This window comes from Myripristis murdjan, chromosome 14 (assembly GCF_902150065.1).
Source record: "Myripristis murdjan chromosome 14, fMyrMur1.1, whole genome shotgun sequence".
Lineage (NCBI taxonomy): Eukaryota > Metazoa > Chordata > Actinopteri > Holocentriformes > Holocentridae > Myripristis > Myripristis murdjan.
Genome location: NC_043993.1, coordinates 20,040,210 through 20,058,806, shown reverse-complemented (window position 1 = coordinate 20,058,806; position 18,597 = coordinate 20,040,210). Strand labels below are relative to the sequence as shown.

Sequence of the window (18,597 nt, the reverse complement as noted above, 5' to 3'; positions counted from 1 at the left end):
AGAAACCATCCCGTCCCACAGAGGAGCCACTATCTCTTTATTGTTTGTATTGCACTCAATCAAGAGATCCAGGGTGGAACCACGTCCCTCCGACTGGAGAGAGATGCCCTTTTTTAGGCTTGGAGGTTCTCTATTGCCGGGGTGTCAGTATGTTGAGACATTCCTATAAGGCTGATGAAGCTATTACCAGAGTATAACTAGAGCAGAGAGCGAGCGAGAGACTGTCCCATGTCATTTTTTCTCATTTTGTGGCTGAGGCTGGTAGAGGCCGCGCTTTTTTTCCTTCCACCAACGGGGCGGCAACACAGAGACTCAGGGGAAGCCAATTAGAGGGCCTTTCCCGGCCTTTTAAGAGGCAGATAATGTTCTTGTTTTCATAAAGCATCCTGTTATTTAATCAGGCCTGTAAGTGAGAGCCTGCCACCCCTCCTACAGCCTCCCGCCCGTCTCCCCCAGCCCTCCTGCCCTCCCTCCCATCATTCCTGCCCTGAGCCCTCCATCTCATTCAACAGCTCTTGTAAGCCTCCTGGAATTCATTCTTGGAACAGGCCATGCAGTGAGCCGTGTCTTTCTGCAGAGCAAACACACATATACACACTCGCACACACACGCGCTCAGTGACAATTGCACACACAGGCTGTCTATAAATTATGTAAATGCGGAGCGGGAGTCGCGAGGGAGCGCACCACATTGTTTTTATTTTGATTGACATACATAAACAGGATTGCATTATTTGATCTATGTATGTATGCAGACATAAATCAGTGCAAAACACATTATTGTTAAGTTTATGACAATAATAGCGCCACAACTTCTCAGATCGTAGTAGCCATTTTAGAAGTGCAGAAAACAAAAATATACACTCATGGTTACAGGTCCACACGTCAAGTTACTGTCTCCTCAATGAAGTAATATTACATTAATTAAAAAGAATCTCTTCCTTAACTACTTGTTTGGTTTCATATTCAGTGTTAAAATCTTGTCAGGAATTTCTCAGGTATAAATATGCTGAAACAAGGCACAATATGGAAGATCAACCCACTGGTATCAAGAAAATGATGCTTGATTCATGAAAAATATAGGAAACAAGAGGGATTATCTGATCCCACCGTTGGATTTCTCCTCTTGTTTAACACTGAATATGAGACTTAATGTTAAGATGGACATTTTTTGCAGTGCAGATAAACTCGACATCTTACAATTCAATTCTTACACATAAGCTTTTAAAAATGCACTTTTCCCCTGCTATATTTCAGTTTAAACCTGTTGCAACTTGTATTTTACTTTATGCTGGCCAACCAGACCCAATTCAACCACCAACAGACTCAGACCCAGACCAAATGATGATTACTGAATAGTTAAAAACCCAGTTTTACCATGTTTCTAAAAATGTTTGGGTAGGAGCGCTTCCTGGACTCAAATTGAGTTTGTTTGAGGTGATCTTTGGATACAAATACATGTAGACTTAAAAATAACAAGAAAACTCCAAGGCACTCTCCTGTAAAACAGTTAAGTTATTGTCATGGCATGATCATCTTAGACCTTTAAAATAAACATCAAGACTTTATCAGGGAGTCAAACTTCAGAGAGTTCAGGGTTGGGGTTAGGCTTGATGCTTCATTGATTTAAAAGAGAGTGCCTTGGAGTTTTCTTGTGATTTTTAAGTTACTATGTTTCTATTTTAAGAAGCATATTAAAATCGGGCCGATTACCCACAACTGAGCAGGCTTAGTGGAGTTAGCCGATTTATTTAGAACATCTGTGAACTAACGTGAGGCAATATTCAAGGCAGCTCTGATTTACTGACTTCTTGGTTTGCCTTGATTTGATTTGCCCCTCTCAAGTTGAATATAGGAAACCTCCAAAAGACAGATTTTGTTATTCCTAATAGCATTTTATCTGAGTCTAAATAGTGCCTTTGTATCCCACTGAATTACATAGAGCCACAGTGTCTGCACTGTGAACCTTTTCGTCAAGCCCATGTTAAAAGGCTGAGAGGGGGCACCTGGCACTAAGCGTCCTGAGTCAGACTTACAGTAACACGGGTTCTTACTGTAGAAGAGGGATAAAAACTCGCTCCCTTCACCTACGGTGCAGGACCTACAAGATCTGTTTGCCAGCTCGCTGCAGTCTCTTGGAGATGCTGAGTGTTTAACTGCCTGGGGAAGTAGTTATTGGTAACACAAAGCTGTCGACTTTCCACTTAACTTTCAGCAGCGGTGTGCCCTTGCCCATGCCTGAGGCGTACCAAATTAAAACAAAAAAAAAAAAAAAAAAAAAGAGAGAGAGAGTGTGAAAGACAGACAGAAAGTGACACAGACACAGCGATAGGAAGATATATGCAGAGAGAGAAAGACAGAAGGAAGAGTCAAGGGGCACGGGGAAATGTCTTTTTTATGGGAATGTTTCACTTAATCTCATAAAGGCCGCGTGAAAACCTCCATCTGTTTGCCGAGCAGTTCAAAAGAGACTCCACATGCCTCCGCTTGCTGCTATATAAAAACAACATTCTAATGCAGATCTTAAAGAGGGCCAACGGCTCAGGCTGCACAATGAGAACCGGGACGTGCCAGATGAAGCGATGGAGGATGGGAGGGAGGAATGGAGGGAGGGAGGAAAGACAGTTGGGTGTGTAAACGGGGGAAGGAAAGTGAGGAGGATAGAGAGACTCGGGTACGACAAAGAAAGGGAGGAGAAAGGCGGAGAGCTGACGGAGGAAACAAAACAAATCAAATAAGCAGCAAATTTTCCTGTCAGCGGCCCTGTTTCTGAGCCGGTGGACTTGACCTTGAAAAAGCAGACAGACAAGGCTAGCAGAGGTCAGCCTCTGGCCTTTTCTACCACTCCCCTGAATCAACCCATTCACCTTTCTACCTCTCTGACTTCTTCTTGGCTTCTGCTCCCTTCCCTTCCCTACTCTCCTCTCTCTCCCTCTCTCTGTGTCTCTTTCAGCACGAGGCTTACTACTCACCTTCGTCGTTAATAGAGGAATGTGCTGGCAGAGGAGAACATCTTGCGTTTTATTGTGACTTCCGAGCAACACAGAGTGAAAGAGACTGTAACAGAGATTCAAGGCAAGCGCCTCATTGTTTGGAGTCCAACTTATTATGTACTCAATGATGATACAATTGATTTCCCAGGCTCAATAAAACTGTCTGTCCTTGGCAAATCCGACCTTCAAAGTTGAACCTGCATATGAGTCATGATTCTTTCAACTGACATTAAAAGGGATCAAACAAAAAACATGACTGATCGGTTTTAGTATAAGACAATAAATGATTTTCCATCCATTCAAACACTACACTGCAAGGAAAACTCTTGACAAGCCATTTAGCCTCATTTTCAGTGTTAAAATGTTGTTTTTCTTAAAACAAGAGAGAAAATCAACCAGTGGGATGAGGGGATACCACTAGTTTCCGAAGCTGTTTCAGGATTTTTTTCTGAGACAAACATAAACATGGAAGGCAGAATATGGCAGATCAGCTGACTAGTATTAATAGTATCAAGAAAATCACTCTTAACTGAAGAATTTGCAGATTTTTTCTACAACAAACAAAATTTAATCTAATATTCAGTGTTAAAATCTTGTTTGGTTTCTTTAAACAAGTAAAAAAATAATCCGATAGTGGGATGAGATAATTCCACGTTTCCTTAAGAAAAACTTAATAGAAAACTGCTTTTTAACACTGAATGTGAGAGCGAATGAGTGGTTAAAATTGAGTGGCTTTTTTTGCAGTGTAGGAACAAATAGTCCCTGAAGCTGTTGTGTGATCTTTCTAGTAGTCAGCCTCCCCTCCACTGAGCCTCTGTTCACCTCCAGGCCTCCGCTCCCCCAGCCAGGACAAGACCAGGCCCGATCCCATCTGCACAGCTATTTTCACGAGCCGCCCCCCTAAAAAACTCCAGGCTTCAAGCTGCTGAAGAGATCAAAGGACTAATACTACGGTAATAATAACTTACTGCCCTATGAACGCCTCATTCATCAGAGAGAGGCAGTCACATAGCACATTTTGAACTACAGGGCCATTAAGCACTCATCTTACGATCCTATTTACCATCCCTGTGTGAAAAACATCTTAAGTCCTGCAGGCAAGGTTGAGTGCGAGGGCCAAGGCTGTTTTTTTTTTCCAGTAATGCTGAAAACTGATGGCACAATTGAGAATTCCTCTCAGCAAGTGCAAAAACAGTGCCACTGTGACAAGTGCAAGCTAGGGAGGGAATCTTCGCTCTCCCAGATCCGTCCATATACCAGCTGTCCCGCCCTGTGTGTGCACCGCTCCCCACCCCACCCAACCGTACCACAGCAACCACACCACACCCCCCACACAACCAACTAGAGGTGTCTCCCAACCGGTTGGGATGGAAGTATTTTAATAACAGCAATTTGGCACAGAATGGTATCATCTGGGCTCTGTCTCTCTTTATAAGCGTGACATGGTGATCTATATTTAGGGCAACATTTTTCTCAGCTCGTCTATGCCGAGCGCTGACGACAGCCTGATGAAACCCTGACCCCCGGTCGCTCCCTTTTAAGTGACAAGTGAGTGATGTGCTGCACTAATATGAATGCCTTGAGACGCAAACACTTTGCATTCTCAAATACCAGGAGCAACCCTGCAAGACAGTAGAGGATTCGCCCTCAGGGAGCAGATACACAGCCAAGTGTGTACACACGAGATCACACAGGCAAATGTGTGTGTGCAAATATCTATGCACACACTAGGGATGCAGTGATATAGCCGATACAGATATTCACTATTTTCCCACCATCCATGACAATATTGACACCAATACCCATATCATGCATTTTGTACAAACTGCAATACAAATTTTGGTGCAACATAGGTTCAGCTCTTCAGACAGGCCTGTCTTAAGATACAAAAGACAGATGCATTAATGACACACTCCTAGAAAAAAGGTGTCAATTCCACAATCAGCCAAATATTGACAGTAAAATAATATTGGACCAATGCAGTGCGTTTTTAAAGCCAATACCAGACAATACTAACTGCACTGTATCAGTCCATTCCTCATGCATGCACACATCTGCACACACAGGTACACACCTGCACAAACACAAAGATGTTCTGATTTTTGTTCACAGCAGACAGATATCCAATTTTGTAGTAATGATCATTAACATCTTGACAAAAGTTCAACCTAATATGGTAACACTTAAGAGTACACAATAAGAGTACAACAATTAACGTTAGTTAATGTTAGTTAATGCCGTTAATTAACTGTTAGTTAATGATTAATATGGCATTTACTAATGTTAATAATATCTACAATAACCCTTAAATAACATATAAATTAATATCTTAGCATGAACAGCATGAATACATGATTCTTAGGCACATTAGTTAACGGTTAGTTAACTGTTACTTCATGTTTAGTACCTGTTACTTAATGTTTATTATGGCATAAACTAACATTAATTGTTATACTCTATGATAGTTTCAGCAGTTTTTAATGTAAAATAACCTCTTTTAGCAATTTTCGTGAATCAGGCATAATTTTTCCTGATGCAAGTGTTTTAATTTGCCATTTTTACTTGTTTTGAGACACTCTGAGTGACACCTGTTTCAAGAAAACTGCTGAAACAAGTGAAACTGGATTGGAAACAAGTGGAATCATCTGATCCCATCATCTGATCCCACTGGCAGATTTTTTCAGTTATAGAAAAATACAATTTTAAGACTAAATATAAACTAAACTGGCTGATATTCCAACTGCTTCTATTTTGGAAAAGTCCTTCCCACTAAGCGGCTTCATAGACATCTCACTGTTTGTATATAAAAGTTTTGTGGTGATGCTGTCGACAAACCCAAATCGGACTGCAGACCACCGGCAACTCTGTGTTCCTTTTTACCACCATAATTACAACAACAACAATAAAGCCCTGAAAGGGAGATGACTGTGTGTGCTTCAGAGGATCTTGAACTCGCCTCTCATGTGGTAACAGAGCAGAGCCAGTACGTAGGCCATGTCTCATTTTAGTGGGGAAGGGAAGGGAAGAGGAGAAAAGTGAGAGAGGGAGAGCAACAAGCTGCCAATCGCCACTAGTTGGAGACTGAAAACAAGACTCCGGCAAGCAAACAGTAAAGTCTTCCAAGTTTTATGTAAGTGTGGCGAGGCAGATCTGCTGTGCCATCACCTGAGAGCCAATGTTTTGCCTAGCAACGTTGGCATCGGGAACTGGAGAGAAACCCAGCGAGAACAAGACATGAGGATGAGAGCTCAGCTACTGTCAGGGTTGGACAGGCTGTAAATATCCTGACACACACTGCAGGAGTAATGTGCACACCTTCAGGACCGGAGAATCTCCCAGCTATTTAAGGTGACAGAATGAATGGAGAGAATGAAGCTCACGAACTTCTGTAATCACTCACACCTCGTTGGCAGGAATGATGACAGTGCTGCACTGTGCTGAATGACCACAATGCTGCAGGTCAAGGTGACATCTGTTTAGCTGTGACCCGTAAGGCCTTCTCACCTCTGGACTTAAAAGACTACAATGATGACCACAATATTGTCCTCTGTTCTCGCAGTTCAAACACCTCTGGTCATATGTTGATGGCAGGCTGACTGGATATTAAACAATGAGGCTCTTCTCCTTAGGTTAGTCATTACACATGCATGCTGTGCAGCCTGGTTTCATTCAAACCTACATAACTTAATTATAAATTCTAGCGGAGATCCCCCGGCTTCTAGGGATACCAAACATGTCCTGCTGAATTACAGGGAAGTGTGTATAAAAATATGCACATGACATCTAAATATTTTCTATTTGGTGTAAAGATGTAACCATGAAACAGAGATCTTGGGTTCGAAATCAGCAGATACAGTTTATACATGTTCCATTGTCCTATAAAATGTTTTATTCTGACTTTTAAGCTAAGTAAGCTAAAATTTTAAGGTGTTCAAGGTGTTTAACAACAACAAACATGCTACCTTGTTTTGACCTGCAACTGAAATGACCCTCTTGGGCTTGTTGGTGGAATTTTGAAAATGCAAGAATGCAGTGCTGAGATGCATCAGTCCAACAAATTTGGTCAAAACTGCAACAGTGGTGTTGCAGTTATGGCCTGTCATGACCTTTAATGCTAGCCTGCCCATCAGGACACCTGGAATACTTTTAAATGTCAACAGACAGTGCCAAACAGCATCATCCATCAAAGATTCATCAGAATAACACGTGATGGATGGAAGAATTTCCCCTTCACCTGTACTTTTCTGTAGACTCACCTCTTTGCTCCCAAGGTCAGTATTTACCAGTGGATGGATGGGATTACTGCAATAATTCTATCCATCCACTGGGATCTGCATAACCACACTGTCCTGCATAACCCATCTGCTCACCTGAACAGACAAGTTAAATTCAGAATACACACGCTGAGAAAGTTTGTTTTCCATCCATTTTCACACAAACACTCACACAAACACTCACACAACACAAACCACACACATGGCTGTGAAAATGCAAAGTGTGTCACTTGTTTCTGAAGTGGCGACAAAAGGAGGAATGCACATTCCCACTGTTGAGGAGGGGAAAATGAAGTGTTCCTCTCGTTGTTGAGCCTCTCACAAAGCCAAGTTCTCTGTGAAAAGTCTCCCCCAGTGATAAAGTCTTGTTCCTGTGCTGGCTAATCCTGCAGTTGTTAAAGTACGCCACAGTACAGTATATCTAATTCGCCCCATCCACAACCCGCCATGTGTGCGAACTCTCCCCATCACCAGTTGGTGACCTCGGCTTTCCCCTGTTAAGTTAAACCCCATTCTTTGCATAACTAACAGGAAAAAGTCCAAGCTTCAACATGAAATAAAGAGCACTTTATTATTCCTAGTTCTAGCATAGAGGGAATGAGAGCAAGAGAGAGAAAAAAAGAACATCTCATCACAAAAAAAGCTCAAATCTGTAATTAAATAAAGCAATGACAGGCTGGAGAGGACTTTACTTTCTATTCATGCTGGGAATATGTTTATTCACCACTCAGTGCTGCCCCGGGGCTGAGGGCTGGGCCACACATCGCTGGGCCACTGAATGGAGGCTTACTGCTTATTTGGACACAGCGATTAAACTAGATTTAGATTTATTCTCTGCTTGAGCCCAGTGTCTGCGGGACCGGGGTTACCACAAACAGACAACAGCACTTCATTGTGCTGGGCGAGCACTGACAACAGGAGGCGAACTGATACAGCAGCTAGTCGTATATTCAGCATATTGATAAAATATTTACTGAAATCATACTGAATGTGTACAAGACCTCGAAGACAAGCTAAGCTTCACTAACAATGAGTCAAAGTATATTTTGGTGTTTGGGACCTAATAATATTCCAGTTACTCAGGGCTCCTCCTCGTTCAGAGTGTCCGCTGGCCCAGTCCCATGGGAATGTGCTGTCCAGTCTGTGTGACGACAACGGAAGACTTAACACCTCAGACTTCAAACACAGCAGATGCTTCATGGAGATCCATGACAACTGGCTGCAGATTTTCATGCTAAAACCTGCATGTTCAACGCTGCAGTCCCCTCCGTATCTCCTACAACTTTCCTTTGTGCCTCTCTTACTCAACACCTGGGGTGGTGCAGGGTTTTTATTCAAATACTATGCTTGAACACACAGTAGAGGCACTTGCACTTCACTTGAGTAAATAACCTACTTTTTCCATTACTATATACTGTGTTTTTTTTTTTTTTTATTAATCTTTTTTGGTATTTTGCCTTTATTAAATAGTTCAAAGAGGAAAGACAGGAAAGATTAGGTGAGAGAAGAGGGGTCTAACATGTGACAAGGGTCTTGGTTCCAGACTCAAACCCAGGATGTCTTGATACACGGTATGAGCCACAGAATACATTTAGGTTTACCTAATAAAAATCATGTGATTAGCTAATACTTTTTTGACTTTGATACTGGAAGTTTTGTAAGGAAGCAGTGTTATTTCCTGCAAAGAAAAACTTTTACCAGCCAAGACAGCTAAAAGGCCTACACATTATTGACAGAGATATGTGTATGTATCTACGTAAAACAAACCACATTCGTTTAAATAAAAATTCCTGAAAAATGTGCATGATTGGCCTGGTGAAACCTGCCGACTGGTGCTTGTGCGTGAGGCATGTGGCGGAGGTTGTTTTTTTTTTGTTTTTTTTTTGGGCAATTTTTAGGCAAAAGTACATCGATTTAGAAAAATGCCAAACATAGGAATGGACAGTCTTGGATTACAGTACATGAAGACTCGGAGAAATTCAAATGGACATTTTCATGTCCTTTTTGCTGATGTTCGTCCACGTTACAGATCAATTCCTTGCTTGTGTAAATGGATTTTTTTAAACCCTCATTCTCTGCAGGGCATGCGATTGACAACTTTTTTTTTTTTTTTATCAGACAGTCATGACAATGTGGGGTGAGGATTCCCTTAACTCCTAACCAGCTACAACTCAGAGCATCACAACCTAAAAGCAGATGGTTCGCTATCAACTCTATCTATGATATAGTACTAGTTAGCCCCCAACACTGTAAAAGGATTGAAGAAGCAAGCTTGTTCAAAGTGTAGTGGCCACTCATGTCTTCATCAGCTGTGGTGTGTCCACAGAAATATTCATCAGCATGTGTTAGGGTTACTTACAAGTGGCCAGGACCAGGTAGGGCTACTTAAAACACATAACATTAAATTACCCGTGAAAATTTTGAATCACCCCTGTTGTACACATAATTATATCCTTTTTTTGTAACAAAGAGCAAAGATAATTTGCTGGGAGACATCACATTTGAGTGGGTTATCCATTTAGACCATAGAACAACAGAAGTTTGGATGCTGGTGCTTTGTACAGAGCCAGTAGTGCAGGCTGTCAGAAGTCTGTTTGACATGGACATTTTTTTGGCTTTGATTTGATAGGACAGATTGCACAGTGTTCAACAGGGACAAACTCTGCAAAACAGACTACACACAACCAATATATTTATATGCTACCATCTGCTATTATCAAAAGCTACTATTTCTGTGGGTGACCCTTAATAATAAACAAAATCAGATTGAGCAAATATGGAAATTGCCTACATTTCATGTCAAAACCAGTGTTGGATCCTTCTTCATAGGATCAGAGGTTATTACAGCCATATCAATGAAGTTTAATTTCAAGTTGACATCCACATCAGTCATCTGCTACACAAGTATGCATATGTGTAAACAAACCCATACCACCATTAACAGCACAACACCACAAAAAAAAAAAAAAAAATCCTCCCTTGTAACACTGAAAGAAAAGAGACTGCAGCTGATATGAACACTGCTGGTTGGACGTGTTTCATTTTAATGAGGTGTGTGTATATTCAGGATGGTGGATGGTTAGTGGATGGACTCACAAAGGTTCCCATTGTTTTGTTTTATCAAAAGCCCTGCGAGTGTCACTTCCTTGATCGTATCAGAGTGTAAACATTATGGAAGGATGGAGAGAGACGGTGGGTTCTGATTTGGGAAAATACCTCCACTGTAACAGTCACGACCAGCACCTATCACAAAGACAAAACAAATGATACAAGCCTCATAGCTATGTGGACTAAGTGAGCTACAATATGGGTAACATAATTGGAATAATAAGTACCATAATGAGTTCAGTGACTGAAAAGAAGGGCGCAGTCATTAGCTGGTGTTATGAACAGAGCAGGATTCAAAGCTAAGTCCTTCCTGCCAAGTTAGGGTGTCTACACTTTGATATGGTGAGCTACGACAGCGCCTAACTTTAGCAACAGAGGAAACAGGAGGGAAAAGAGTGTGCCATCAGGGTCAAACACACACATGCAGAGGGAGTTGGTTAGTGAGTCTATTAATCCTGTCGTTCCTACAGAGAGAATGGATGGCATGCAGTGCCTAAGGTAGGGAAACACTGAATAGTTCCGGGTAAAAGTATGAAAAATATCTGGGATGTATGTTACAGAACGATGTAGACGTACTCTATATCACCCACACTGCAAAAAATCTCTGTTTTAACAAGTAATTTAGCTTCATATTGTTAGTGTTAACATATTTTTTGTCTTAACCCTGTTTTGCTTCAAACAAGTTAAAATATCTGAAGATAAGATGAGATAATCCCACTTGTTTCCACAGTAAGTCAACTTGTTTCTCAAGCTTTCCTGAATCAAGTGTCATTTTCTAAATCCTAGCAGGTTGATCTGCCTTATTCTGCCTTGTTTCACCATATTTTTACTTGTTCCCAGGAAAAATCCTCAAACAAGTAAGAAAAAAAAACAAACAGATTTTTTCAGACTAGATATGAGACTATATGTCTTATTGAGATGGAGGTTTTTGGCAGTGCAATCCATTCACACTGACTCTTGCTAGGTTGGCAGGTATGTACAGAGCTAGGCTTGGGAGAGGCCCAAAGCCAGTCCTACATCACAGTCAAAGCAATTGCCTTCAAGACGAACTGATCAAAGCAAAGTAAACCTAACTGACAGGGTGAAGAAGGAATATGGCCCACAGGATAACAAGAAGAAAGCGCTTGTACCTTGACCCCTTGCTTCAGAAGAAGGAAAAGCTGAAAAACAGAATTTCAAATGCCCCACGTGGTTCCCCAACTTTTTATACTCTGATTTATAGCTCACCTCACGTCTGAAGCTGATCTAAATTCTGTAGTGTCTGTTTGTCGGTGCGCTTCAAAGATTTTGAAAAAGACTTGAAGATGTATAAAATGATGCAAGAAGTGGTCGGGCCTTGCCAGTCTCTGGGTAAGGCACGACCAAGGTCACAAAACTGTGACAGAAGATCAAATTTGAAAGAAAAGGGAAAATATATGACCTTGAGGAAACTGCAACTGTCTGGCACAGACGAGCAAATAATGGATTTTCTTGGGAGAGAAATCAAAGCCAGTCCAGAAGACTGCTCACACTGATGCATTTCATACCGGCCAAAATGTCCATTGTGTATACCTGCTGCTTTTTGCATTTGCTCTCAAAAGCTGAAATACAGCCCTTTTCCAGATGTTCTCCTGTGTTCCTCCTCGAGTCGCCTCTGATGAACTGGAGACGTTTGTCTCTGCTACCGAAGAAAAACAGGCCAAAGGCAGGCTGTGTGTTTCCAGCCTCAGTCTACGCTAAAAAACAGCAGGCAGGAACAGCCTGAGGTCAGTGTCACCCCCCCATGGACAATCACAGAGAGAGAGACAAAAACACTGTCACGAGGACCATGATTTATTCCTCCCTCCACGGGTCTCCCTTGTTTTCTAGCACTTCCTGTAACTGGGACTACTCTTCCTGAACATAAACTTGGGCCACGCTACAAGACTTCTGTTAAGATTATTGGCCCAATTTGGCCATCCAGACCAGTTTTCACAGTTGAGGTAACTCGTGAGGGACAGATTTTTCAAGCAGTTAAGTGAGTGGGGAGATATGTTTGGTCATTGGATTTAATAATCTGTGACATTTTCATAGAAATAAATGTCCCGTTTTCCTACTATCTGTTGCCAATTGATAAAACACAATAGTGATGCAATCTACACCGCTACACCACTACAAAGCTTTTACATTTGCTGTTCTAAACACCCGGCGTCAGCAGGTCTTTCCTGGGAAGAAGAAGAAGAACCGGGTAGTTCGCATGTGCAGAAACACTGTAACCACCATGGCTGGACACCCCAGAGAAACTCAGTGCTCATCAACAAAAATCTCCAAGGAAAAAGACTCAGAATAACCATCTTGAGGCCAAAAATCAAAAAGTTGAGTGAATGTCAGCGTTGTCTTTCCAAGATGAAAAGCACTGACTGAGGGGTGATGCAGCAGTGGAGCTTGGATTGGACTGTGATGAGGTGGGTGCTGTTTCCTCTCAAACTGGCAGGTTTTATATTTGATAGCTGCAGTCGAGGATGAGTAACTTCATTATGATACTGAGCCGGAGTCTAAACTGAGCTGCAGCTTGTACCAACTTGGTATTTGCTTATGGCTTATCATTGACTGTAGTAGAGATGATGTGATATGTTGATGTTTAAAATGTCTTTCAGTGTTTCGTCATTATAGAATTCAAACTGCTTTCTGGCTTTCAGCCTAAAACACATGAAAAACGCTTTTTAAAACAGTCACTGGTTATTTACACTTTGTTTCTGGTGCTGTTGTGTTGTTTTCGGGTGTTTTCCATTTTTCTGTTAGTAAACATGCCATCGGTGAGGTTTGCTGCAGAACCAAAGGGTTAGAGAGTGGGAACCCCAATCTTTGCCTCATCATCTGATGTGCAACCTTGCAATTTGGGAAAGGTCATTGTCACAGCTGAGTATCACATGCACGCACATGTACACACACACACACACACACACACACACACACACACACACACACACACACACACACACATATAAACACACACACGCACACATGTGCATGCACACATGGTTAGTCAGTGTTTTGAAAACCCCAGGTAAAGAAAACAGGATTACTGCACAATTGGGCCAAAAAGCTTTTCATCTAAGAGCAGCAGAATCAATAAGCAAGGCTTTCTATGGGAGTCAACAAGTTCAGACACGGGCCAAAGACTCGATCACTGTGAGAGTTGTTTTCACAAAAGGATGGTCTCTTACTGATGGTGCTTCACAGAGTTTGCAGTTTGTGTGGGAGAGAGGCTGCTCGCTGTCTCTAGCAAGAACACTGGATCATCTCCAGTTTGAACATTATCATTTCTTGCCCGCACAGTTTACACAATTTACTTAAAGAAACATAAACCTCAAATTAAGTTTAGACTGGGAGTACTTGTTCGGCTGGGATGTCTGGGTCAGGTGTTGCTCTGTGAGTGTGCTAGAGAAACTTTCCGAGGCTTTACTGTAAACAGAAAACTCAGGCTGGGTAGTGCAAAGCAGGCCGGGTGCTCCTCTCACAACACGCTGGGAGGGAAAACCAGTGGCCTCTGCTTGTATTATGTTGTTTAATGGTGCAGAGGAAACCACTAAAGCAGTGGAGGAATTCTGATTTAGACATTTGCATAGAGACCGCACGGTATCTGAAAACAGAGATGGTTAGAAAATCACCGCAAAATCTCTATTTAGCATGTTTGTTTGTTTTTTTAAATAAGCTACATTCGAAGTAGTTTCCTGTTGTTGACTTTATGGGGCATAGTATAATAAAAAATAAAAAATGAAAAATAAAAAATAAATACTATATGACTACAGTTGTGTCAAATAAACACTATTATCCTGGTGTTTCACCTCTTATGACTGACTACTACCTTTTGATATAACCCAGAAGTAGCCTGGGCTTGATAACGGGACCATCAAAATTAACTACATAATGATTTACCCTAAAATTTGACTGAGTTGTTAACGATTTTATTTGTGAGTTTATTTTTACTTGAGTAATTTCCTCAGTATCTTGTGAAATATCCCTTTAGGATTCCTATGATATTACTATGGGACCTTTTAGTTTCCCTGTGGTGTGTGTGTGTGTATATATATATATATATATATATATATATATATATGTTTATATCAATATCAACATGTTATGTTTTTGTTTTGTTGTTCTTGTTCTTGTTCTTGTTGTTATTCCGCTGGAATTACTATATTATGTCTTTAAAAACCTAGAGTTTTGGTGTTATATTTGTGAAGTATCCTTAAATTGGCAGTGCTGTAGGGCTTACTCCAGCTTATAAACTTAGCCTTACTTTTGGTCAGTCCAAGCATGTCTACACAGGAAAACTGCTCATCATCCAACTCAAGTGTGTGAATGTGGATGAAAGATGCCCAGTAATGCAGGGTGTACCAGGAGAGGGCGATGGTTAAAGCTTACAGTAACATGTCCAAAGCACCACTTCCTATTGCGGGCATTTAGAGAAAGGATGAATCAAAGCCCAGAACATGCTTGCTATTTCACTCTTTGAGCTGATATGTCCTGCGATGTCAAAACGATGTTTACTACTGCAGATACCATCCCTAGGAGATAAACTCTGATTGTAATTGCATGTGGAATTCCTTTGGCACTGACCTTAAAAGCTTTTCAGAGGAACTGTGCAATTAAAGCAGTAAAATATAGAGCATTAGAGTGAAAAATCACCGCAAATCAGGAAAGGAATCTGGCACATCCCCCATGTTCATGATGTCGCCGGGGATAGGAGCCTTGGAAAACCAAAATAAAAACAAAGGACAACAATGAAACCTTATCCCCCAAAGTTTTGAGCGTCACTTTGTTTTTTTTATGGTCTATTCTCAGCCGTATGTGGTGCAACATGAGCCCTCTGTGGCCGATGGAGTATCTATAGATCAGTGGGGTTGGATAGTCAGACTAAACTGTAAACAAGCTTCATCCAGAGGCCACGGCTGACCCAGCGCTGCACATCCAAACCATTTGATCCATCCTCTTTAAAAAGGCCGACTGCAAACTCTTCAGCAGCTGCATGATAAATCTCCTGTAAATCCACCGCAACCAAAAGCTTTGAATCTCACTAAGGAAACAAGGATGCAGGTGGCTGGAGCGAAGTTTATTGCAACACATACTTTCCAGACAACCAAAACAACAAGGCAGACCCCTCCTCCCTGCTTTGCTTCTCCTGATCTCAAAGGCTATCTGCTGGGCGGGAGAAAGCACTCGGAAGCAACAGCCCTTTGTTCAAGGGCGCTTTTGCATGAGGGAGAGACCATGTTGTGTTTAGGGGACAACACAGTATTGCTAATAAGGCTTTAATCAAAATTGTTTGGAGTCAGCCTTGAGTGACAACCCTCTTCCCCCCTTGTCCATTGGTTTGGTTCCCACTGAAGGAGCAACAGGAGGAGGAAGAAGAAAGGACCAGGGAAGTGTGGGAATGTCTCTACATCGTCGCCATGGCGGGCAGCTCCTAAACATGGCTTTAAATTAGGGGAAAAGAAAACACAACCTAAAAAAAGGCAGTCGCGTAACTGTACTCCTGCCTGCTCATTTGTCACCACTTGAAAAACTAGGAAAAAATAGCGACAGTTTTAAATCACACTACTTTAAAGTCAGGCAATGCCAGCCAGTGCATGGTAGATTACTTAAACACAAGGGAGATTTAGGTCAACTCCACTGCAGCAACACATACATCTAAACCATTGTGGGTGGAATCTATGGAGCTCTGGCTGCATTCATATTAGAGGGAAGCAGAAATGGAGAGCACCAAGTGTCTGGTTCTGGCGGGCTGGCCGGCTGGCTGGCTGGGATAGAACCAGTGACAGCTGGGGCTTGAAAACCTCACATCCAAAGCCAGGGCTCACTGCCACCGCGACATAGCAGCACTGAGCTAAGCCCACCCCCTCCCCTCATCCAGGCCCTCTCTCTGAAAGATCACATCCATGGCCATCGTCCTGAACAACACACAAAGCTCCTGCCAAACAAACCATCTTCCCTTTCAAGTCCGGATCCAAGAACGGATGGAGCACTAAAGAAAAGACTTAGAGGATGGTTTGTCCGCCTGACGCTCTGTTTTAAAGGGGTATTGGTCAAAGAGAGGATAATTGCTCGTGAGGTTCAACTAGGGCTGCAGGTGGGGTAAAAAACATAAAACATACATGACTGACATATCAAATGACGTGTTTGTTTTCCTACCTTGTCGAGCAGTGGCAGACAGCGGGGAACCCTGCGCTCCAGCTTGACAATGGTGATGAAGTCACTCTCTTGTCGTTCATCCTCACTTGTGTTGCACAGAGACAGAGGGTGATACTGAAACAAAGACAGACAGAGACACAAAGAGAGGTTAACATCTAATATTTAACATTATTAGGGAGAATGTTACATATCTTGCATGAAGACTTAGAGTATTGACTCAGAGGGGAAAATATCTAAGAGATAGCAGGTTCATGTTTCACACAGTATGAAATATGATGCAGTCAAAATGACAAAACATCTGAGCGTACTGGAATCACGCAAAGGGTCCTGCACCAGCAGAAATTTGTAACAATATGAGTAGCACTGCAACACTTCAGTCCAGGTCACACTATATCCACTATAATGAAACTAATGTATTCCTTTAGCGCATGTTGACATTTGGAAAAAGGAAGTCTGAAAAGTAGTCATGGCATGTTGGTTTAAGTTAAATACTGTAAGTTTGTATTTTAAAGAAGCAGATGAAATAGAATTGCTCTCATCAAGCTGGGGAAGTGATTTTGCCCCAGGGATCCTGATAGGAAAAAATGATCTGTTTGTATTTAGTATGAAATTGTTTAGTTGTCATACTTGACACTGACAAAATAATGAAGAATAATGCTAAAGTAATAATTTGTACATTATTTTGTCCGGACACAAATTCTAATTATTTAAATTATAGTGAAATTACTGATTCCTCATTTTGTTGACGGCCCCTCAAGGTCACTTTTAAAACCACTGCTGTAAGAGATTTCACTATGAAAATGATGGCAGTCGATAAACCCCATGCAGAGCAAGTACAGAACAAAAAGTGTAGCTCCAAACAACGAGATGTGAACAGCAGACTGCACTGCCACTGTTGGGTAGAAGTGAGTGATCTGATAAAGTAAATTTCATGGACCAAGACAAAATTCATGGTTAAAACAACACTTTCAAAGCACCAAGTCTAGACAGAGGCGCTATGGCCAGTTCCTAAGCCAGCAGAGAAGCATGGTCACTGATGGAGCCTTTATGTGTCAAATCGATGTGTTTCCTGTGTTTTAACCATATCCATAGTTGATATGGAGAAGAAAAGCTGGGCGCCCTACAAAATCAATTACATGGACAGTGATGTTCTCTCATATTCAAAGCCTTGAGGACTGAGAGAATGAGAGATAGTCTTTGGTTGGAACATTTGATCCCCTTTGAAAGGGAGGAAATAGCTGCTGAAAGGCTGTATTTAAGAGCTCAAGGGATAGCAGTGATGTTTGCGAGTCACAGACATGCTGTCACGGGTTGGAGGACTTGCATGGCCATCCAAAAAGGAGCAGACTACTCCTTGAGCACCACCACACATCACTAACTTACTCACATCAACCAATATAGCCAAGCACTGATAAAAAGTTCATACATAAGATCTGACTACGGCTCCTTCGTCACCTGGCAGCACGCAGTCTCTCCTCTCACACACACCCCAGTGGGGTGGTCCCACCCTTCCCTGTCCTGTCTCATCCCGTCCCGTCCTGGTTCGACTTCATGTGGCTGTGGGCTGAGGTCATGGGACTCCCCCTCATCTCACCCAACGGAAATCTCTAAATTAAAAAGACCCAAGGGTGACATCAACAGCTGGCACCCCAGTCCAGGGGGATTGACGTAATGTGTTGCAAAGGGCTGGTGCATGTCTGTCAGGGAGTGAGGGAGAGAGAGAGAGAGACAGAGAGAGAGAGAGAGAGGGAGAGAGAGAGAAGGGATTGGACAGGAGGAAATAATGAGGGGATGAGGGAAAAGAGAGAGGTAGAAAGGGAAAAACATCCCCTGCAAACCACCTCATGTTTGGTTGAGCTTCCAAAACAGAGGCACACAGCGCTTTTGCATACCACAAAGGAATAATATGATGCTACAGACTGTGGTGTGTTGGCAGCGCAAAAACAACAACAACATTAATGATGATCAAAGAACCATTTTGACAAACCAACCCAGATGCCTAATACACTTCAATAAAAGATATGTATCATTATAATTCCTTTATAGAGCCAGGGAATATTTGAAGAGGAT

General features: G+C 42.0%; 1 protein-coding gene across 1 annotated transcript in view; it reads right to left on the bottom strand.

Annotated features, from left to right (window-relative positions):
• Positions 1-16,627, bottom strand: part of rnf43 (ring finger protein 43) — a 33,619-nt gene extending 16,992 nt beyond the window's left edge. The window contains exon 1 of the mRNA XM_030068922.1: positions 16,528-16,627. The gene's annotated coding sequence lies outside the window, so the exon portion shown is untranslated. The remainder of the gene's footprint in view (positions 1-16,527) is intronic.
• Between the last annotated feature and the right edge of the window lie 1,970 nt (positions 16,628-18,597).